General features: G+C 37.7%; 1 pseudogene; it reads right to left on the bottom strand.

Annotated features, from left to right (window-relative positions):
• Positions 1-23169: 23169 nt before the first annotated feature.
• LOC127206401 (ATP-dependent RNA helicase DDX19B-like) lies at positions 23170-24613 on the bottom strand (annotated as a pseudogene).
• Positions 24614-24841: the final 228 nt, after the last annotated feature.

Here is a 24841-nt window from a genome sequence, read left to right as displayed (position 1 = left end):
CATTAATTGTAGTTTCTTCCTAAGGAGAGCAAGTTTATTAAATTTCATCACTTCAAATGACTATGTAAAACCTGCTGTATTTTATGTATACATAAATACATAGTATTATATGTATTTTCAAATATAAGAGTATGTAAAAAGAGATTTCAGACTAAATTTGATTTTTTTTTTAACTTGAGACACTAATTATGCAGTGAAAACTAAGAGCATTTACTGGCTCCACACCTCTTCTTTATGTCAGAAACACCACTTTAGGACTGAGAAAGTATACTCCTAGTAAGGTTTAACAAAGCTATCTGATAAACAGTGTGCATATGGGAGATGGGAGACTTGGATGGTGGGAGCTAAACTGAAGGGAAATGAGAGCTCAACATCCACTATGGACCAATGATGAAGAATGGCATTTGGTATTTCTTATTCAAATGTAGTCAGTCTGCTAACATTAAGTTTCAGCAATGGTTATTTACCATTTTTCTACTTTGAAAGAGGCCTTTTTTCACCTATATTAAGTGGTAAATATGAAGCCTGAAACCTATAAGATCAAGCACAGGTAGCACTGAAGCAATTGATAGAAGGTATCAAGGATGGATGCTTGGGACTTGGGACGATCCACTCTGATCAGGATGGAATTAAGCAAACTCTCAGGTAGGTATTCTGTGAATTTACCCAGAAAATTGTTTAATAAGGCTTTTTCAAATGAAACTATATTTTAAAGAAAATAACTGGTTCAAATGTCATTTCAAATTTATAAACCATATCTCCAGTATCATTTCACACATGAAAAATCAGTAATAGAATCATTTGGGGGATTATGCTTTCATACAGGTTTTAACTGGGAATCTTTTTCTTGACTTTTTTGGGGAGGGGCAAAATTCTATAAAACTATTTTTCTAGAATACTTGCAATACAGCTCAGAAGGACTATATAATCTTTATTCCTTCCATGCTATGCTTTTAATATTGTACTTGCTTCTCTTAAGCTCTTTAGGGAATTCATTAGCTTAAGCCTTGGATGATTAATTAAACAATGGTGAAACAATGCAGACTGTTCTTCTATAGTTTGCAAACAACCCACTTTGTTAAATACTTGAGACTCCATAGTCATTACACTGAAACACCAGTTTCTGAAGAAAAAGCTTAAGACAAGAATGAAAATTAAGGAACAGAAAGTACATTCCCTGACAGAGGTTTACTATATAGTATAATAACAGCATATTGACTTGACAACAGATTGAATAACGTAAGTTCTGAAGCCCACCTCAGGGTGTAAAGGCAAGGAGTCATCCTTAATGATAATTTAGAGAAAATAAAATCTAAGCTTCATAGTTTACAAATTAGGCTAAATATAAATGGCACAGAGGATAAGAGCACTGACTACTCTTCCAGAGGTCCTGAGTTCAATTTCGAGCAGCCACATGGTGGCTCACAACACTCTATAGTGTTATCTTATGCCCTCTTCTGATGTGCAGGTGTGCATGCACTCAGAATGCTGTATACATAATAAATAATAAAATAAATACTTTTTTAAAAGACTAAGTATAAAGAAAAACTTTGCATATTTGTGTACATATTTATATGTGTCATATGAAGGTCCACAGTAGCTGTTGGGTGTCTACTTGATAACTCCCTATCATATTTAATAAATCAAGCTCTCTCATTGAACCCAGAGCTTTTCAATTCCAGCTGTGCTAGCTACTCAGTTTGCCTGGGGATTCCGATGTCACTGCTTCCTGAGTGGTTGTATTAAAGGCCACTACCATGATGTCTGGCTTTTTAAAATGGGTTGTTGGGATATGAGCTCAGGACCTCATGGTTGCTTTGAAATCATTTTAGCCACTGAGTGAACGTTCCGGTTCTAGTCCTTTTTTTTTTTTAATTGTAAAAGTTCAGAGTTTCTTAATACCAGCTTTGAAAATTGTTTATTTATTGTAATGGTTTTGGTTATAGGAAGTTAAGTCTGAAACCCCAATGACATGCTATACCATCACATTGCCAGCCTAGCATGCTAATAATATTTAAATGGAGCAGGTTTGCTGACATAGTCTTCTGAGATTTGAGATATTTCCTAGTAGTCTAACAGTTATAATAGTATCAAGACAATTTCTCATTGAATAAACATTTAAACACGTGAATTCTGGAAATTCCAATTTGCATTATAAGCACTTTACCATGCAGTAGTTGCAGCTTTGGAATCAGAGGGAGGTAAGTTTCTGACCGAGGCGCACCACTTCCTGATCATACGACATTGAGAAAGTCATTTTAGTTGTTCATGATGTACATTACTTTGGTGGTATGTTTTAAAACATAAATTTTTAGGTGCTTGTGGAATTTAATAATACTTACCAGATCTTTTACCATTCAATGAAAATTAGAAATTTATGCAACTTCGGCAGCATGGTGTATTTCCCTGTCATTTAGTCTTTCCTTATCTTGCGCCAGTCTCCTTCCCCCACTTCTTTTTCCTGACTGCCCCTTCCTCTCTCCAGATGAACTTGTTCAATTTCTCAAAACTTTAAAAAAAAATTTTATTAATTTATTCTTGTTACATCTCAATGGTTATCCCATCCCTTGTATCCTCCCATTCTTCCCTCCCTCCCGCTTTCCCCCCACTCCCCTCCCCTATGACTGTTCCTGAGGGGGATTTCCTCCCCCTGTATATGCTCATGGGGTATCAAGTCTCTTCTTGGTAACCTACTGTCCTCTCTCTGAGTGCCACCAGGTCTCCCCCTCCAGGGGACATGGTCAAATGTGAGGCACCAGAGTATGTGAGAAAGTCATATCCCACTCTCCACTCAACTGTGGAGAATGTTCTGTAAGAGTCAAGAAAAGACAAAATGAAATGATATCTGGAGCTTAGAGGGTTGCTATGAGTAGGACATACACATCAAAACATATCTACCTGCATAAAGATAGCTCTTCATTGGTGAAACAAGCACACTTTTCCCACTATATCAGCTCGCAGTATTTCTAACACTGAATGTGAGCTGCTCTGCATAGGGAGACACATGCTTTCAATGAATAATCTCTTCAGTATTATTCTGACCAGGATCAATAAGCCTGGGATGGCAGCCTGTGTAGTTCCACCATGAAAGCTCATTTCCAGTCCTCTCATATTTGATAAGACTAAGGTAATCAATAACAAGACTAACCACCCCCTTCCCCTTTTCCCAGATTGGCAGGATTTTCTATATGTGTATCGAATGCAGCACAGATATCAAATACAGCATGTGGCCACTACAATGACAATTATATTTGGAAAGAATAAAAACTGTTGGCTATACAAACAGAAAAATATTATGTAGTACAAGAGAAAAAATTAGTGGTCTCATAGCAATACATATTAAACACTTAAAATTAGGTTGTAGTTCTTTTTAAAGGTGATTTTATAACACAATAAATCTGTGAAAGCCAGATTTTCATCAGCTATACTAAGAGGTAAAATTCAACATCTGAAATTAATAAAAAGCAACACATTTAAGAGGCATGAGAGGCAAGGTGAGTGACGTGATAGAGATATCCCAGCTCTGCCTGGGAAGCCAGGTATGTGGCAAACAGTACTGGGATAAGAGGCAACTCCATTCTCCAAAAACATAAAGAATATGACTGATTCCCCTTTAAAAAAAAACCCTAACTGCTTTACTGGGCATAGTTATTTCATGTTTGCACAGAGCTAGCCCTAAGTCAGTTTTTAAAACTGAGCTGACCTTGTCATTGCTTCAGTTTAGAAAACTTCCTCCCTAACACCAAAACCTTTACATTCTGAACAAAGCAGAAGAAGCAAAGCTGGAAAAACATTGCTGAACCACAGGAATATAAAAGACATTCTTCACAAACTATAACAGCACTCCCATAGCAACAACATTCTCATAAAACACACAAAACGAACACAGAACACACACTCACAAACCACACATGCACACACACGCGCACACACACACACACACACACACACACACACACACACACACATACACACACACCATGGAGAGAAAAAATTAGGTGACACAGGAAAGAATAGTCTACATATAGATTCATAGCTGCCCAGAACCTGGAAGCTTCCAACTTCACTGGCTAACTGTTTTCTGGAAAAATATTTGAACTTGTTAAATGGGAAGGCTGACACTCACACACACTAATGTACTGTTAAATACTCATGAATGACAGTCTACAATTAGAAGTTGAGACAATTCCCAAGAAAAGTCAGTATCACTAGGTAAACATCAAACTACATCTGTGAAAATCTAGTTAGAAAAATATGGCCCTTGGTATTATTAAGGCCAATAATTTCCACTAGTTGTAAACCATAGACCTCTTCTCACATAGTCCTAGGGATTGGAATATTCCACAATCAGTCTGTGAGGTTTCAGTCCAGGAAATCAAATTAAAATATTTTCCGGTTAGTTATGCACCTCAGAGAGAGCAATTAGACCCAACAAGTAAAGAACAGAGTGCTAGCCTGGTTACATTACATTCATTCCTAATTTATATATAATAACTAATTACAAGCGCCTAACTTTTTTTATAATCATATTTCTCAATAATTTTCCTCTTAACCATTTTAAATTTGGTTTGGAGTTGCTCCAACCAGTACGTCACTATTTCGTCTGCTTACGTTGTACTGTATCTCCTCACATTCACCTAACTTGGTTATTTCAGCCACTGAACACTCATTAATGACAAGACATGCTCGTTAATGTTCCTGATCAATAGACAGGCCACCTATTGATCTATGTCAGCAAGCCAGAAGATGACAGATGACACTTCAGTTTTGATAGGATGCTCATGCCATGCCATGCTATGTTGCACCCATAACTTGTCTTTTAAAAGTGTTGCCCAGTCACACACACACACACACACACACACACACACACACACACACATGCACACACATGCACACACACATGCACACACACTCACACACATGCACACACATGCACGTGCGCGCACACACACACACACACACACACACCACATGTTCTTTTCAAAAGTACATGTGATGATTCTCTCTGACTCACCCTGTTGGTTATAATATCTAGCAGGAAAAGCCAATTCTCAGAGGTGATGATAACAAGAGCCAGGTTGGAGTTGGAATATCTTTCTGTTTGGAAATAACACCGTCTATTTTAAGACCAGCACTTAGTTAGTAAATTTATTTTACTTCATTTCTTAACACATAAAGTATATTTTTAAACAAAATACCATTCTTTCAATTTTTTGAAAATAGATTGAATCTCAAATTCAAGGAATGAAAATATGATTTCTTATTTTACTTTCATAGTTGGAATAAATCAGATTCTCATAAAAGTTGTTGTTAAGAAAAATTCAGGTGTATAAATGTGATGGACTGAGGTTGGTCTGGTCACTTGAGTTTCAAAATATGTGTATTGATTGGATGTTATCTTCTACTTTTTCCCCAAATACCGCCATTCTAGAATAAGAATATAAGTGATTTCAATTTAAATGTATTCTTTTCCATCAACTTCATGAATACCTCAGGGGATGGCCCAGGCTCTTTCTTGTGTAGGTATGTCTTTCAGCAAGTCTATTCAATCATGCCACTTAAGTATCTTTAAGAAAAAGACACATGAAAAAATACTTAGCTGGGAAAATGTGAATATGGGGTCTTCAGGGTATCCTGGATGGAAAATAAGCATTCCAATAACATGCTAAAAAGTACTGCAATTATGACATCATACGCATGGTCAATGCTTCTTCAAAAAAATTGGTCTGTAGTGTAAGAGCTTGTCTTTCCCAAAATAATATTAAGTAAATTAATGGCCAGTATTATCAGAAAAAAAGTATATTCTTGAAGTTATATGTGTCTCAGATGGTAATAAAGGAGAACTACTGTCTATGTATGTTTGCATTAAAATTAATGTCTACATCACAGGAATCCCATTTAATGACACAATTATAAGATAATGGACATAGCATCACAGACCTTTATTAATTTAAAAAAGGGGTTGTTTCTTTGTGAATTTCACGTTATGCACCTCAATCCCATTCATTTCTCCTTCCCTTCATATGTAACCCTCCATCCTTGCAACCCTTTCCTCAAAGGGGGGAAATCTCATTGTGGAAGCAGTAGTGTGTCACTGTGTCCCACAGCATACCTTTTTGTCCATACTTATTTCCTTGCAATATTTGCTGCAAGAAGCCATTGGTCTGTTTCAAGGTCTCTGGCTTCTGCCACACTATCAATGCTGGATCCTCACCAGGACTCCTCTTGATGTCCTGTTGTGGGTGATATCAGGGGAGGCAGTGTTCCGTTCCCTCCTCCATCACACAGTGCCACTTTTATTAGATTATCAGAGGTAAAATTTCCTCAGCAAAGCATCTATGTGTTATTATGATGCTGTGGTCATTTCCTATGATTTACTGTTTGGTCTCCATGGATCTTGAGTTTAGATTTCTGGGTTCTCTTTTTTAATGTAGAGAGTATCTCAACTTTTTATGTATGTACTTAATAAAGGCTAAAAACAGTGCAGTTGTTAGGAACCCACTGGTATTCAAGTTTATCCTATAACACTATTATATTTATAGGTCCATTTTGATCCCATAGAAACTTTAGAGAAAATAGATAGTACACACACGCATACACACACACACACACACACACACACACACACACACCATAAACAACACGACGAAGAAGAAGAAGAAGAAGAAGAAGAAGAAGAAGAAGAAGAAGAAGAAGAAGAAGAAGAAGAAGAAGAAATGTCAGAAACATCCAAAAATATTAATCTGTTGATAGATTCTGAGCAATAAAACAACTGGATAATCACAACAACAGGCTGTTGCCTACTCTTCTCCTAGTTCTTCCCTCCCAGTTGTGCACCATGACCTTCAATGCCACCACATGCTGCCTTTTATGAACTGAGACTGTTGGTACCTTTTCTTTCTTCCTATGCAGCCACTGAATGGATTTGTTCATCTGTTTAATGTGTCTGGGGGCAGTAGGACTCTATTTTATGGGGAAGAAATGTTTACTTTATAGAATGTTGAAGTGTCACTCCAGGACAACCTTTTACCCACTGCTGCTGAGTGGAAAACACCAGTATTTGGAGTGTCAGTGTAAGTCATGGCTCAGTTTGCTTCTTGTACATTGAAATTGTTTTCCTTTCTTGTTCTCCAGAACTTACTGAGTGTTGACCATCAAAATATAATAAAGAAGCCTTTTCCTCTATTTTTCCAATAAAAGGTTTTTTTAAATGCCAAAGTGCTAGGCATTCTTGACCTTAAACATGCTGTGCATCTCAGTAGAGTTAGTGATGGATTTAGCAGACAGAGTAATCACATAGCATTCTGCTTTTCAGTTCATGTATCACATTTTTCCCATGTCAGTAATGATTTTTATACCCAAAACAGCAAGTGGCAAGAGCTCAAACAGACTAAACAGCATGAGTAACCTTCTATGGAGAATGCCACCTGGTAGATAACCTCTCCGTGAAAGGGAAGGAGGGTTGGCAGTGAAGAGTGGGTCTGAGATGTGCATAAACTTAAAAATTGGAAACTTTCTGACTTTGGGAACTATTAAGGCTCTTCTACTATTATGTTGAATACTAGTTTCAAGCATTCTATTTGTGATTTTTAAATAATTGATGTACTGAAGAGAAAGCCCATGGCTTACATGGAAGTTTTGGATAGCTGTTTTAAATTTCTGATTCCATCCAACATGAAGAATTGAATTATTTTGCAATTATTTGAGGTTCTTTTGTGGGTTATGTTGTTTTTTTGGTTTTAAAAACATTTTATTAATTTTTTGTGAATTTTACATCATGCCCCTAGTCCCACTCGTCTCTTCACATATATATACATTATTGTTGTTATTATTATTATTATTATTATTATTATTATTATTATTATTATTATTATTATTATTATTACACCTATATACAATAAACTACCTAAAGTAAGAAGAACCATGACACAATCAGGAATTATATAAATGTTACATTCTTAGTGTTTGGGGTATTTGTATTTGACAGCCTTGAAGAAAACATCTTTCCTATCTCGGTGCATCTACAATTCTGAATGTAAATCAATCTCCATCACATATTGTCGTTATCAACTAAAACATCTTTCAAGACCGAAAAACATCTTATCCCCTAAACAACTAAGCTTCATTGTAAAAGTATGCTACCTGGTCTTCAATTCCATCAGAGACTTGAGAAGGATTACCTGAGTATTCTGGGAGGGTAGGTTAGTAGTGTTTCAAATGAGAAGATAACAAAGACAGTTTTCTACCTAAGAAGTCACCCAAAAAATCTCTATTATGTTGGAGCATCTTCTTCAGCCTTCTGACCCAATATATCTGACAGACATATATGAGAGGCAAGAACTATTGAGGACTTGCTTACCCTGTCTTGGCAGAGGTTGGCCATCAACTCTGCCTGCATCCAAGGTTGCCCTTTTCTAGGCAGAATTCTGTCTGTGATAGAAATGAGGATATTTTGCCCAATGGCTTTTTTTTTTTTTTTTTTTTTTTTTTTTTTTTTTTTTTTTTTTGCCACATTTGAAACCTTCTCCATAAGGAGGTTCTTTGATGCTCATCATCCTCTTTGAGGTAGGCTGGGTGTTTCTAGAAGTTAACCTGTCTCCCTGTAAGTGAATCTTTAAAATATTAAAAACAAAACAAAAGCAAAAATTTTTTTTAAATGCCATGTTCTGCATGTCTTTGAAGATCTTAATTTATTCAAAATGCATCTTGAACGTTTTATCCTAACTTTTATCTTCCTGTTCTCACCCTCCCTCCCTCTTCCTCCCTATTTCCCTCCCCTAGACCTCTGACAGAAGGGGACCTCCTCCCCACCATATGGCCACAGCCTATCAGGTCTCATGCAGATAGCCTGCCTCCCTTCCTCTGCGTGCCTGCTGGGCCTCCACATCAAGGGGGAATGATCAAATCAGGTGCACCAGAGTTCATGTGAGAGGCAGTCTCAGCTCTCCCCACAACCGTGGAGAATGAGCTGTCCATTTGCTAGATCTGAACAGGGGGTCTAAGTTTACCACATTCATTGTCTTTGGTTGGTACTACAATTTGTGCAGGATCCCTGAGTACACATCCACCAGTCTTGATGGTCTCCTTGTGGAGATCCTGAACCCTTCCATCCCCGCCCCCACTTCTTCCACACCACTCTCAGTGCTCTAACTGGAGCCTTGCGATGAGTCCCAGCATCTGTCCCAAACCCCCACTGGGTAAAGTCTCTCAGAGGACATCTATTTTGGGCTAATATCCACTTATAAGTAAATATATACCATGCCTGTCTTTCTGGATCTGGGTTACCTCACTCAGGTTGATCATTTCTAGTTCGATCCATTTGCCTGCAAATGTCAAGATTTCCTTGTTTTTATTAGCTGAGTAGTATTTCATTTTGTAAATTTACCAGAGTTTCTTTATCCATTTTACTGTTGAGGGACAGGATCTCTTACATGCCAGGCTAGTATCTGTGCATTATGTAGTCAAGAATCACCTGTAACTACTGATCCTCCAGCTACCCATCTACCAAGTTCTGGGATGACAGGTATATGCCACCATGACAACTAAAGGAGTGAATTACTCTACAGTATATGGTATTATACCCAATATCACATTTCTAGCTTCAGTTACTATGGTTATTAAAACAAATAACTGTGGCTTTATGAATTGTTCTGCTGCATTTGGTACAAAGATATACATTCCATACTCCCCATTTTGTCATGGCAGTAGGCTACAAGTTATTCTGCTTATTATTATATTATAGAGAAGTCCAAGCCATTAAAATTTCTTCACACACACACACACACACACACACACACACACACACACACACACACACACAACTGGACATCCATTTCTACAGACTACTCACCTGTGAGTAGTGTGGGTAACCTGTGGCTAGCAGTTTGGGGTGATCCGTTATATTCATAATGTGCTAAGTCTCCCTTTTTGACCCAGTCGCCATTACTTCTGAATATAATAATAATTAAAATATAGTTGCATGTTTTCTATGTAATACCTATGAATTTGGTAGCCTTTGTGTTTTTGTGATTATTTAGTTTATTAAAATATATAAATCTAGAGGGTCAGGCCAGAAACATATAATAATTTATTCACTATAACTATGTTATTAAAATATCAATGGCTAGAGAAACGGATTAGCTCCTTGGTTTCTGCTCAATCATGAGGGTTGGAGTTTGGATCTCAGCACCTGTATAAAGAGATAGGTAGGCGTCAGTGAACACCTGTAACTCCAGTTCTGATGGTCCCAAAGACAGGGGTATTTCTAGTACTTTCTAGCTTCAAATCTAGTCAATATAAAAATATAAGCCCACGTTCAGGAAGAGATCCTACCCCAAAGTAATAAGCAAAGATTAATAAAGGACACTTGACATTCTCTTCTGGCTTCTGGGCACAACTACACACATATAACTGCTGCATATTTTTACAGACACACAAATCAACAAACAATAAATGATTCATAGATAGACAGATGATAGATAGATAAATAGATAGATAAGATAAGATAAGATAGGTAGATAGATAGATAGATATATAGATAAGATAGGTAGATGATAGATAGATAAATAGATAGATGATAGATACATAAATAAAGAGATGATAGATAGGTAGATAGGTGATTGATAGATAGATGGATAGATGATAGATAGATAGATAGATAGATGATAGGTAGATAGATAGATGATAGAGAATACATAGATAGATGACAGATAAACAGATGATAGATACATAAATAAAGATGATAGACAGATGATAGAGAGAGAGAGAGAGAGAGAGAGAGAGAGAGAGAGAGAGAGAGAGAGAGAGAGAGAGAGAGAGAGATAGCCCTAGTTAATGTTTGGAACTTGTTTTTTAAAAGTCTGTTTCTTTGCAAATTTCATCTCTTCATCATCTCCCTCTTTCTGTTTGAATAATAGCATTTTCATATTTATTATTAGTATTATATAGTTAAGATGAAAACTAATGGCTTGCATCATGGTATTTTTCTACCCTATCAATATATCATTGTGCTTGTATTTATTTATTCCCTAACCAACATTTCCCATGAAACCTTCCTTCAGTCTGTGGTCCCCTTCTTTCAAGTGTTAGTGTCATACTATCTATGCTCTCTTGTTCTGGTCTCCTCTGTTTAGTGTCTCTTCTCTCATCATCATCTATTTCTATGTTTTGTATAAATGTGTGTGTTAATTTAAATCTATATTCTACATATAAAAAACATAAAATATGCACATTTCTGAATTGATTTTATTTCACTTAACATAATAAATTCCAAATCCACTGATTTTCTTACAGTTGTCATCATTTCATTCATTTTTGTACTAAAATAAAATTCCACCCAGAATAAGTTTTGTTCTCTTATCCCTTAATTTATAGATGGACATCTATGCTGGTTTCCTTATTTATTTGTGGTTCAGCTGTAAACATGGCTGTGCAAGTACATCAGTATTATGCTAACTTTGAATTCATTGAATATGCTCAGTAATACTATAGCTGGCCTGTATGATACTTGTATTTCGTAGTCTTTTAAGAAATGGTCACACCGCCTTTAATAGTCGCAGCACCTGGCTATCTTTCCTCAACAGGATAATAAGGAGTCTGTCTTTCTACATCCCTCTTAGCACTTGTTGACTGCTTTGTGATGCTAGCTATTCTGGCTGGCATGAAATAGGATCTTGATGTACTTTTACCTTGTATTAGCCTGATGGGTAAGGATACTGATCACATTAAAATATTCATGGGTCAATTTTTTTTCTTTCTCGAGGACTCTTTGTTCAGTTCCTTAACCCTTTTATTGACTGAATAATATGAGATTGGAATTTGTGTTTTGGAATTCTGTATTTATTTTAAATATTAATCTCCTCTTAGATATGTGCTTGGCAAAGAGTTTTCTCACATTTTATAGGAGAATTTTCTGTTCCTCTGTTTATTCCATTTCTGTGAAACTTTTTAGTTTTACATCCACCTATTTGTCAGTTTTTGATTTTATTTCCTGTGCTACTGGAATATTTTTCAAAAGCCATTCCCTCTATGTCGATCATGAAGTGTTAGCATGACTTTTTAAGTGTTTTTTACATACTTCGACAACTTTTTTTTACCGGTTATTATTGTAGTCAGTTGTGACCAAGGTGCTGATTTGTCAGTAGCATATGGGTGACATGGATAAAATCTTGTGTCGTGACTCTTCCTTCAACAATGACTCTTCTAACTATTCCCCGTCAGCACTTTTATCCTCAAGGTCTAGAGGATGATAGTTTACAATAAAAATATTAAGTGGTGAATAGCAACAAGATAAAGGAAACTTTGAAAGTAAGGATTTTAATTCTGGATTCCTTTGCTTGTAAAATCCTTTGACCTTGTCAATGATCTAGGATGAATGGCCAGATTGATCCTCAAAATACCTTGTAGCTGCTGATACTCATATGGCATAAAAACAAATAAAATTTTTCATATTTTAAGAATTTATTTACAAACAATTAGATCTTAGTGGAATAAACCCCTTTAGTCCCCCCTGTATTACTTTCATTGTCTCTACTCCGCATTTATGAGGTTCATCCTCAAATTATTTAGACATGATTCCATGTCAGAAGGAAAAGGCTACTTTACTGTCCCCAAACCATCCAAAGTTCTTAGTTTAGTCTATTATATTAACAATTTTTAACGGGTTATCAATGTTGGCCTTTAAGTCAAACATAGAATCATACACATATTCTTTAAATAGTGTGCTGACCTTCAGGAGGGACCAGCAAGTCACATCGAAGGTCACTCAGAGGAATGTTAATTGGCATTTACCAGAAACCAAGAGAAGACAAAGACTGATCTTTGTTCTTAGTGCAGAGCACTACGCTTTAGCAGAATTTATAACTGTAATGTCGAATAATGGAAAGACATTCTTCTAATTTAAATTAAAGTTGTTTGTTTTGCAAGAGAAACACATGTTTGTTTGGAAGCAAGGAAATTGGTTTTTCTGGTCCAGTATGACCATGCTATAAATTGAACCTTGAAAGTTGGTTCTTATTTCTGATCAATAAATGAACAAAACTAAATAACAGAACTAGAGTGCAGAAAATAAGTTTATATTATACTCTGAAGGGATTTTCAATCTTTAACTATGAAGCCATTCTAAAGTACATCTACTCTGGAATTTAAGGAAATTATCTATAGGTAAAAAAAAAAAAAAAAAAAAAAAAAAAAAAACAATTGGACAAAATTACTCAGATCCCTAAACGTGGCAGGAGAATGTCACTGAGATACTTGAGCAAGCAGACTAGCTATCACCTCTTCCTGATGCCCAATACACCTTGTGCACCAACCTGTAGCCATATGAAAATCTATCTCTACGTCTTTTGCATCCCTTCTTGATGTGTGCAATAAATAAAACCTGTCAGTGAGGCCATTCTAGTTATGTGGATAGGACTTCACTTGAGATCCCTCTTCCTCTATTGCCTTCCACAACACCCCATTCCAGGGTTTTCTGCATCTCCTGAAGGGACCCTGCTTCTCAATATCTTCCTGAAATTTCCACTCCTGGTATTCCCTCTCCTCTTTTCCCAGGATTGTGCCATGTCTCTGGCATGGGCCGCCACCTTCTCTGTAGAGCCTTAACCAGCATCTCCACTCAGGAGATGTGGATGTCCTTTGTCTTCCCACAGCACGTGGGTAGAAATCTGTTCACAAGTCTCTCTTCTCAGTTAGAATGTGAATTCCGCAACAAAACAAAACAAAACAAACAAACAGGAAAGGAAAAAAAAAAAAAAAACACTGTACCATCAGTGTCTCTATATTGCCTTGTACTACTTGGCATTTATTGACTCCATTTCACTTTTAACAAATGAACATTGTACCATTTTTTTTTTTACTTTGATGTGAAATGACACAACAGTTATACAAGGTCTCCTTATAAAGAAAATATTTTTGACCACTCCAAAAGGTCAGAAAATACATGACATCCAGCTCCTAATTTTGGCTTTGCTGTAGTGGTGTCCTTGAAATATCATTTTAAAGGTCTGTAATCCTCATATTCCTATCTGTCAAATAAAAATATATCCCTAGAATATTGCTGTGACTCTTTAACTATATGTATGTAAAGGTATTTTCAAAAAATACATAAATGAATTTGTATTTAACTTTATTAATGAGCATATATTTTATAAGTAATATTTTAGTTAGTATTTTATAATTTGATACATTTATTTAATATATTTACCTTATCCAGATTGTACTATTCATAAAATGGGCATCATTGAAAATGTGATATTTAGGAATTATTCATATTCAGTTCGTCTAGATTGTCTCTTTTTGGTAGCCTGCTATCTTTCCTCTGAGTGCCACCAGGTCTCCCAATCCAGGGGACATGGTAAAATATGGGGCAACAGAGTCTCAGAGCCGGGACTGCATGCCAAGCTCTGCTAGAGTCTCTGGGCCCAATTTGCTCCCCAAATTCAGCTGTGGGCCTCTGGGCCCAAACCGTGCCCAGAGTCCAGCCAGAGTCTGAGGGATGGGACCAAGTGCTAAGCTCAGCTAGAGTCTCAGGGCTGGGACTATGCGCCTAGCTCAGCTAGGATCTCTGGGCCTAAACCTCGTGTCATGCTCAGCTAGAGTCTCAGGAGCCAAACACACACTGAGTCCAGTTTGGGTCTCAAGGCATGAGCCACGTGCCAAGTTGAGCTTGGGTCACGGGGCCCAAATCTTGCACTGAGTCCCCTCTCCCGCAGCGATTCCCACTGATCACAATGCCAATCACTCGGCTGGAGGGTTCCCAGCTGCAAACTTCATCCACCGCAGCTGCAGCTCTGGTCTGAGAAAATCCCACTCCTCCAGTGTGCAGGGGTACGCAGGTTTTCTGCATTTTGGTCCTTTGGAACTGTGGAGTACTCCCCCCGTAGTGGGGTGGGAGCTTGGTGTTCCTGTTTCAGAATTCCATGCAATTCCCTGAATCATTTACTGGAGCTTCTAAACATGGTCCACACTGCTTGCTGCCATCTTGGATCTCTCAACTCTATCATTTCAATGTCATTTAAGCATTAATTTTATTTTTTAAAAACCCTTTTTATTAATTAATGTGTTCTAAGAATTTTCCAGGTGTAGGTCACTCGATCCAAGTAGTTCCTGTGGTAGTACTGAATGAATTTATTTCTCTTTACTAGTTCTATTTCTCCCAAATAAGACCTATTTTCGGTCTTTAAGAAGTTTATATATTTATTTACATTTTGATAAGCACTAATACATTTTGTAGTAAGATAAATTCATTTTGTTATGAAGATGGAAAGAATTATGCCCCTCATATGTAGACATGGAGCTGAGATTCAAAAGATTCGCTTTCTTTTCTGAAGCTTTCTCAGACTTTTCTCATGGAATGTTGTGGGAATTCATGTTACTGTCTTCTAGAAATCACAGTATCTGCCCATGTGGAATTAATGTTAATTGCTCTGAAATATTAACATGAATATTAAAAGCAATGTATGGATTATATTAGATACAGTTTATGGTGCTTTCCATGTGTATTGCCTTTCTATTTAGCCCCACCCTGTACTCTTAAGAATAGCTTACTACACCAGTTGGCTGGTGGTGTAGCCTGTTTAGTGTTTTGAAAACTTTAAAAAACACACAAAAAAAATCACAAACATTACCTTAGGCCTTACAATGACAGTATCACCAACTCCACCATCTTCTTCCTTAGCATCTTGTCTCTCTGGAAGACCTTCAGTCAGTAATAAACATGGAGTCTTTGTGTCCCATGACAATAATAGTTACCTTCCCAAATGAATTGCTGTGGCTGCTTTACAGGCACATAGTCATTTTAATGCATAAGTAGGAGTACACTATAAAAAAGCCATAAAATGTAGTGAATACAAAGCCACTAACATTTTATTATTATTATCAAGTTGGTACACTATACATAACTGTAAACTATACTTTCTAACATAACTGAGTGCAGAGCATTTATTTACAGTAGTCTCACACAAACGTGTTAGGAATGCGTTGATAGGCAACATTATGATGCCTACGCTGTCACTAAGCAATAGGAAGTCTTCATTTCCATTATAAACTTATGGGGTAAATATCACACAAGTATTCCTGTGTTGATCAGTGTTTATGCATTACTGGCTGCATGCAGCATTTCTGAGGCCCAATGGTGCTTCAAATGTATTTATTGCCCCAGGTATATTGAGCTTATAGTTTCTAGAGGTGGGTCGAGCCTTCAAAGTGATTCTCTCAGGAGTGCTAAATGGTCTCTGTAGCTCTCTCTCCATATATATATATATATATATATGTGTGTGTGTGTGTGTGTGTGTGTGTGTGTGTGTGTGTGTGTGCGCGTGTGTGTGTGTGTGTGTGTGTGCATGTCAATATTTTAAAGTCTGTAGTGAGTATTATGTGGCATTTCCTTGTGTATGAGTTTCACTTAAAGTTTGGATTTCCTTTATCTATTGGTCAGTTGTGTCAGACATTATTAATGTGAAAGCTTTCATTTCTTGTTCTTTGTATCAGATTTTAAAAATATTGTTTTGAGTGAGAATTAATAGTCATTTAACTTTTAAATGTAACTTCCTTAGTTTATCTTCTATGCTGTGCATTTCTTCTTTCACTTCATAAAAGTTAATATCAGTTACAGTATTTTAATTAAAAAAGTGGCTATTTAGAATATTTAAATTCAGTTCTTTATTTACATATTTCGTTAATTAAGTCATTGTATTGCCTTTTTGGATTCTGAGAATGAAGGTGGAAATTGCTTTATTTTGAGAAAAAATAAATCGTAAAATATACGCAAATATATGTCTTCTGAGTTCCTTTGGGCTACAGAACTCACTCAAACTCATTTAATCTCCAAGCAGGAAAATGCTATCTTGACTCCCTCAATGAGACACATGGTTATATCCAAGTGGTGAAACTTCCCAGTGTCTTAACTTAGGTAATAAGATCGATAATGATTCTTGCCTTAGAAGGCATACATGTAGGTAAGTGTACGCTGTAGGGGTCACTAAGTGTGTGATTAATTTTAGTTTTAATTTCTTACAAGTTATTTTGATTATATCCTGAATGTTGTCCCCTCACCTGAATCTTTCAATTCCCACTCTCCCTCCCTCTTCCACCCTATTCCCCTCCCCTAGACCTCTGACAAAAAGGAACCTCCTTCCCAACCATATGACCACAGCCTATCAGGTCTCATCCTGATAGCCTGCTTCCCCTTCCTCTGTGTGCCTGCTGGACCTCCCCACCAAGGGGAGGTGGTCAAACCTGGGGCACCAGAGTTCATGTCAGAGGCAGTTCCCACTCTAACAACAACCGTGGAGAATGAGCTGTCCATTGGCTAGGTCTCACCAGGAGATCTAGTATTATCTTGCATGAATGGATAAAGTGCTTCCTTACTAACAATTTTTGGTATAAAGAGTTTCAGTAATGGCAATCAGTTACCTGCTGTGAAGGCAAACCAAGCCCATATGTGTCGCTAAATGTACAACCCATGCATTCCAAAAGAGAAGCCTCTGAAGAGGTACTATAACCAACATTTCCCTTTTCCAGTTTGCTCAGTTTTCTTGTCTAACATCTGAGGAGATCACGTCTTACTTATAACCACTGGAAAAACTGTTAGTGGTTCATTTGAGTATGATATCCACTGTGGGCTTGGAAAATATAACATGTGTTGTAATTATTGTGTTGAAATAAATTTCATTTATACTTATTTTTTGACATTTTTGCTCTGCAACCTGCTGCACTTTGAGAAACAATTTTTATACTTGTGGAAAAGAGTGCATAATTTTTAGTTTTTATACCGCACTGTTTTATGTATATGGGTAGACATTATGTTGAAATATCCTTGCATGACAGAATAAAATGCCACTTGATTCTGCACTATGATACTTTTAATTTGCTGTTGAATTTGTTTTACTAGTATTTCTTGAAGGGCTTTTGCGCCTATGTTCATCTGAAATATTGAATTCTATTTTATTCTACTTATAATGTCTTTTACTTTTGTATCAGTGATTATATTATTGATGAGTTCACCACTTTGTGAGTATTTTTGACCTTCTTGGGCTTCATTTACACTTTCTAATTTAATGATAATTTTGCATCTGTGTAGTACTCATGTTATCTTTAATTTGTAAACAATTTATCCTTTTGTTACAATTTCATCCTCTTTGTGTCTTCAATACTAGAGTCTCTTCTAGGTATCATGTATACTTTTTAAAAATCTAGTTGTACTGGATATATGGCTCAGTGGCTAAGAGAATTTGCTTTTCAGTCATGAAACAGGAGTTCATATCCTACCATACACATAACAAGCCAGGCATTTGGTAAAATACCTACACCTGAATCTTGAAGAGCTCTGATGCTCCCTCCTAGCCTCTACACCTTCACAGGCACAGAAAGCTGCACATGTGTGTGTGCATACACGTACAGATCATCATTCTCACTCAGAAACAAAAACAGTAAATAAATCTTAAAATATAAACAAAAAATCATTATCAATTACTATGTAATTTTTTATTACCAAATATAATCCCTGTGTCTTTACAATAACTATTAATAAGTAAAGACCTACTGTTGCCAATTGATAACATTATTATAGCTGCCCTGGGAGTTAAATGTCTTTATCCTTTGCTGTAACTTTGTGATTTTTCTGGGGTTTTCTTTGATTGATTGATTTTTTTTTTAGTTGCATGTCTTCTTTTAGCTTGTGTATATCTACCATAGGGTTTTAAAAGTTATTATTAGCATAAAATGTGGGCTTAATATTTCATTTTTAAAATATGATTAAAAACATACAGAAATTCTAAATTTTACCTTCAATCATTTACTATTTAAATATGTTTTAAAATTTACTCTGTTGGTGGTTAAATAATAAATGCCTCTGATAGTCCTCCATACTTAAACACTTAGTGCCCAGTTGGTGGCATTTTCTGAGAATTTTAGCAGTTGTGGCCTTGCTGGAGGAAGTATGTCAGGGGAGCAGGGCAAGCTTTAGGAGCTTAAACCTTCCTTCTACTTTGAGATTGTTCTCTCTTTTTATGTTTGTGGTTGAGTTAAGATTGTTCTGTTTTCTGCTCCTCTTTTTATGACTGTAGCTTGCTGCCAAGCCTCCAGATATAAGGAACATTTAAAATGAACTCTTCCAAAAACACAATTTTGGCCATAGTATTTTATCACAGCAGCAACTAATACACTTTTGTTTTGCTTTATTTGTATTGTAGTTTTCATATTACAAATCATATTTTTCTTCTTGCTTTTTTTTTCCAAGATAAGGTTTTTTTGTGTAGCTTTTTCTGTCCTGGAATTCACTCTCTAGACCAGTATGGCCTTGAACTCAAAGAGATTTGCCAGCCTCTGCCCCCACTGTATATTTATTAAAATTATTTTTATCAGTAGGTATGCTTAAAGTTTCTGTTTTAAAGGTTGATAAAATAAGACATGTACATAACACTGTTACTGTATTAGAGTATTTTTAACTTGAAATTGTATCTACTTTTAATAGTAAGATTTATATTTTTATCTATGAATTAGAATCATGCATGAGCTTGAAAAACTACTTTTGGCATTGTTTTAATAAGGAGGGTCTAGTGTTTGACTTCCTCAAATACTGTTTGCTTGTGAAAAATCTTATTTACTTTTATTTCTGATCAAGACTTTAATCCAGTAAAGCACTCTCTATCCTTTCCATTTTAGTAGTTTGAATATATCAGTCCACTTCTCCTAGGCTGTGTGTATGGGAAAGAACTGGCATAATATATTGATATGATATTATAATGGTTGCATTTGTACACTTCAAATTGATTCTCCTGCTGCTTTTCTAACAGTGTTACAGGTTTTGTGACATTTGCCCGTGTGTGTCCGTGTGTGTGCTTATGTGTGCGTGGTTATTCTCTGTTCATAATTATCCCCCACTACCCTCCCCTGCTGTCCTCATCTCCACCACTTCTCAAGTAGACCCACATTCTGTTTCCACACACTATTCCTTCCCACTCCTTCCTCCGCCTTTGCTCTCATATCTCCAGCTTCTTCTAAAAGTCTTTGGTCCATAGTTTTGATAAGTACATTTGACTCTTTTTGTGTGTTCAACATAGTTGGAGACTCCTGAGCTTCATGCATGGGACTGTCGATGTTTCTCACCAGATTTGAGTTGTTGTCAACCACTTGTCCCTCTTTCTAAATATTGTATAAGTGAGTTTGCCTTAGTTCTGTTTTATTGCTGTGATAAGACAACATAATCACGTGAACTTAGTTTCTAGGGGCTTACAGTTTCAAAGGGTAAGACCATGTCCACCAAAGCAAGAAGCAGGGCAGTCTGAAGATTTTCTGGGTGATCTTCTCAACTTTTAAATCTATTCTGTTTTTATTTCATTTATATTTTATTCAGCTGAACAATTTTGTTTCTACCTTCTTTTCTTTTCTTTCTTCTTTTTTCAATTTTGGGTTTTTGTTTTTTGTTTGTTTGTTTGTTTGTTTGTTGAGACATGCTTTCTCTTTGTAGCCTTCACAGTCCTGGACTCATGTTTTAGGGCAGACTGGCCTCAAACTCACATAGATCCGCCGGCCTTTGCCTCCTCAAGTGCTAGGATTACAGGCCAATCCCACCACATCTAACTTAATTTTGCTTCTTTTTAACAGTGTGTATCTTTGTTACACACACACACACACACATACACACACACACACACACACACACACACACACACACATATACATACTTTTGTGTATATGCAAACACACAGTCATTTGTGTATTGTTTTATTAAATTTATTGAGTTATGTATCTGTACTTTATTACTACCACTGAACTTGTTTAATTACCTTTTCTGCAAAAATTAGTTTTTGTTTTAGTTACGTTGATTAATGGATAATAAATATGGTCCTTCCCTGGTGAGAAGAATAAATATGGTCCTTCTCTGATGATATTTTTCCCTGGAATTAAGTCTTTATTTTTAATTTATAAAATTACTTTACAGCTCAGTCATAGCTCCTGTCCCTCCTCTTTCTCTGTCCCTCCCTTCTACCCTCTTCCCCCTATCTCTGCTCTCCTTCTCCTTAGAAAAGGGGAACCCCCATCAACCCACCCCAGAACATCAAGTCACATCGGGGCTGACTTCACCCTCATCCACTGTGGCAGGCAAGGCAGGCCCATTACAGGGGAAGTGATTGCAAGCAAGCAACAGAGTGCATGTGACAGACAGCACCCACTTTAGCCTACTAGGGAACCCAAACAAATATCAAATTGCTCATCTGCTCATCGGTTACATAAGTTTAAGGGGCTTAGGTCAAGTCCACACATGGTCCTTGGTTGGTGCTTCCATCTCTGTATGCCGCTGTGGGTGTAGCTTAGTTGACACTGTTGATCTTCTTGTGGCATTCTTTGCCCCTTCCCCACTCCCCACTCTTCCACAGGACTTTCCAAACTCTGTACTCCACCTAAGGCCTGGCTATGACTCTTAGCATCTGATTTGATCACTGTGTGGGGCCTCTCAGAGGACAGCTATGCTAGGCTCATGTATTGTTAATGGTGTCAGGGGGTGGCTCTCTCTCATGAAGTGGGTCTCAGGTTGGACCAGGTAGTTATTGGACAGTTCTTCAGTCTTGTCTCTATCTCTGCACATCTTGTAGGCAGTGTAAATTTTGGGTCAAAGGTTTTGTAGGTGGATTGGTATTCCCCTCCCTCCACTATAAGTCCTGTCTGCCTGGAAGGTGGCCTCCTCAGTCTCAATGTCTCCCACTACTAGGAGGCTCTGGTAGATGCATCCCATGTCCTCCCAGTAGGCTGTCCTGTCACAGGTCTTCATCTAGTCTCAATGATGCCCCTGCCCTGGTTTCCTTTTTCTCTCCAAGCCATCTCACCTCCCCTACCAACTGTCCCCTCATCTGATCCCCCCCTCATTTCCCTCCCTACAACTTCTCCTACCCAGTTCCCTCTCCACATACACTTCCTCTATCTATCCTACTTCCTCGTTGGAGTGGCATTCAAAGAGAGTCTCACTTGAACCCTCCTTATTACTTAGGTTCCTTGATTCTGTGAATTATAGTATGGTTATCCTGTTATATATGGCTAGTGTCCACTTATAAGTGAGTACATGCCATGTGTGTCTTCTGGGTCTGGCTTACCTCACTCAGGATGATTTTTTATAGTTCCACCCATTAGCCTGCAAATGTCATGATTTCCTGGTTTTTAATAGATGAGTAGTATTCCATTGTGTAAATCTACCAGAGATTCTTTATCCATTCTTCAGTTGAGTTACATCTAGGCTGTCTCCAGTTCCTGGATATAATGATTAAAGTTGCTATGAACATATTTGAGCAAATGTCCTTGCTGTATGGTGGAGCATCTTTTGGGTGTATGCCCATAATTGTGCTGGGTCTTGAGGTAGTGCTATTTCCAATTTTCAGAGAAAGCACCAGATTGCTTTCTAAAGTAGTTGTACAAGTTTCACTCCCACCAGCAATGGAGGAGTGCACTCCTTTCTCCATATCTTTGCCAGCATGTTCTGTCATTTGAGTTTTTGATCTTAGCCATTCTGATGGGTGTAAGATGGAATCTCAGAATTGTTTTAATTTGTATTTCCCTGATGACTAAGGACTTGAGTATTTCTTTAAGTATTTCTCATGCATTTTATGTTCCTTTGTTGAGAATTCTCACTTTAACTCTGTTCCCTGTTTTTACTTAGATTATTTGGTTTGTTGGTGTTTGATTTCTTGAGTTCTTTATATATTTTGGATATTAGCCAGATAGCAGGTCTAAGACTGGCCAATCTTTTCCCAATCTGTAAGGTGTCATTTCATTCTATTGACAATTTTCTTTTGGCTTACAGAAGCTTTTCAGTTTCATGATTTCCATTTATTAATTGTTGATCTTAGAGCCTGACTTGTTGGTGTTCATTCAGGAAGTTGTCTGCTGTGACAATGAGCTCAAGGTTCTTTGCCACAATTTTTTCCTTTTTTTTTTTTTTAAACAAGGTAAATTTCTGGGTATTCATCCCTAATATTCCAAAGTTGTATAAACAAATTTTCTACTATACCCCTTCATTTGCACAAAATTCTAACAAGTCCAAACATAATTCTGAATGAGGTAGGTAGTCTTTTCTCAGGCCTTAGTCTTTGAGGTGCCTGTCAAGGACTATGCCATGAAAGCACTAGGCTCCCAGGCAGGGACAGTGCTGAGGGTGACACCAGCCACCAGGGAAGCTTCTCAGTTGGCTATTTTCTTGATTTCATCCAAATCATCTGTGTCCAGTCTCTCTATCTTCTTATTAAAATGCTCCTGGATTTTGCTGAGGACATTCATGCAGTGCTTGCTGTCTACCATGTTTACAGTGAGAGCGTCTTGCCAAAGCAGCCAGTATGCCCAGTGTGGGGCAGGTAGGTCTCATTGTCTGTATTCCCATCCTTGTCTACAGGAAGGTCAAAATTGATGGTGACAGACACTTGGGCAGGTAGGTCTCATTGTCTGCATTCCCATCCTTGTCTACAGGAAGGTCAAAATTGATGGCGACAGACACTTGTTCAACATCAATACCCCAGCACACATATTGGTGGTCACCAGAACCACCTCTTTGCCTTCTAGGAAGCGGTCAATCATGGCAGCCCTCTGTTCCACCATCATCTCTCCACTCAGCAGAGCCACCTGGTGATGCTCTCTGGAGAGCTCCACTGCCAGGCAGTTAGCTGTTTTGTGGGTGTGACAGAAGGTCATGGCTTGGGCGATGGTGATGACCCCATACAAGTTGCACAGTGCATAGAACTTTCTCTGTTATTGCAAAGGACATAATACTGTTTGATGGTGTCTAAAGTCTCTTCTTTGTGCTTCAGTTTGGTGATGTTGTGGTCTGGGACCACCTTCTGGGCAAACTTCCACACCGAGTCTTCAAAGGTGGCAGAGAAAAGCAGCATCTGGCAGTTTCTGGGTAGCATCCTCTGGGTGCGGAAGTTCTGGTCTTGGTGGCCCTGAGTTGCTATCATCACATCAGTCTCGTCCAGAAAAAACACCTTGATCTTCTTGGGGAATCAATGAACTTCAGCTTGGAGCACCAGTCCAGGACAATCCCAGGGTGTTGATGACAATCTGCTCACTGACATTCTGGCCTCTTTCCAATTTATTGCCTGGAACAGCATAAGCAAGCCCATTTGCTCAATCACTTTCCCCATCTGAAGAACAAGCTCATAGGTTCGAGAGAGGCACAGACACTGGGGATAGTTGTTTGCAGGCTCCACTTGGCTGAGCAGGGGCAACACAAAGGCAGTTGTTTTACCAGTACCAGACTGAGACTAGGCAATTAAATTCTGTGGAGGTTCAGCAAGCATCAAAAGCAAGGCATTTTCTTGTATTTTGGATGGGCAGTTGACACCCATAGCAAAGGCTCTCCAGGACTTCCACTTGGTTGGTATTATCCACAAGATTACTTCTGATCAGCTTGTTGAGCAAAGACTGAGCAGCATTGTCCTTTTTCTCATCTCCATCTGTTTTCTCTGCATTAAGCATTGAACTTAACAACAGCACCATTGGCATCAGGTTTGATTTTCTCCTCAAGATGCAAGTTACTCAAGCAACTCAGGGGCAGGGAAAGTGGATTCCGTGCTTGGGCACGGACTCTCCCTAGACCAGGCCAGCAGCTCTGGCCGGTGTGGCTCAACATGACCTCCACACTTTCTTCTAATGGATTTAATGTATCCAGTTTTATATTGAGGCCTTTGATCTACTTGGACTTTAGTTGTGTGCAGGGTGATAAATATGGACCTAGTTGCATTGTTCTACATGTAGACCTCCAGTTAGACCATCACCATTTGTTGAAGATGTTATCATTTTTCTATTATATGGCTGTGGCTTCTTTGTCAAAAACCAAGTGTCCAAAGGTGTGTGTATT

This window comes from Acomys russatus, chromosome 2 (assembly GCF_903995435.1).
Source record: "Acomys russatus chromosome 2, mAcoRus1.1, whole genome shotgun sequence".
NCBI classification, from domain to species: domain Eukaryota; kingdom Metazoa; phylum Chordata; class Mammalia; order Rodentia; family Muridae; genus Acomys; species Acomys russatus.
This window is presented reverse-complemented; position numbering and strand designations above follow the sequence as displayed.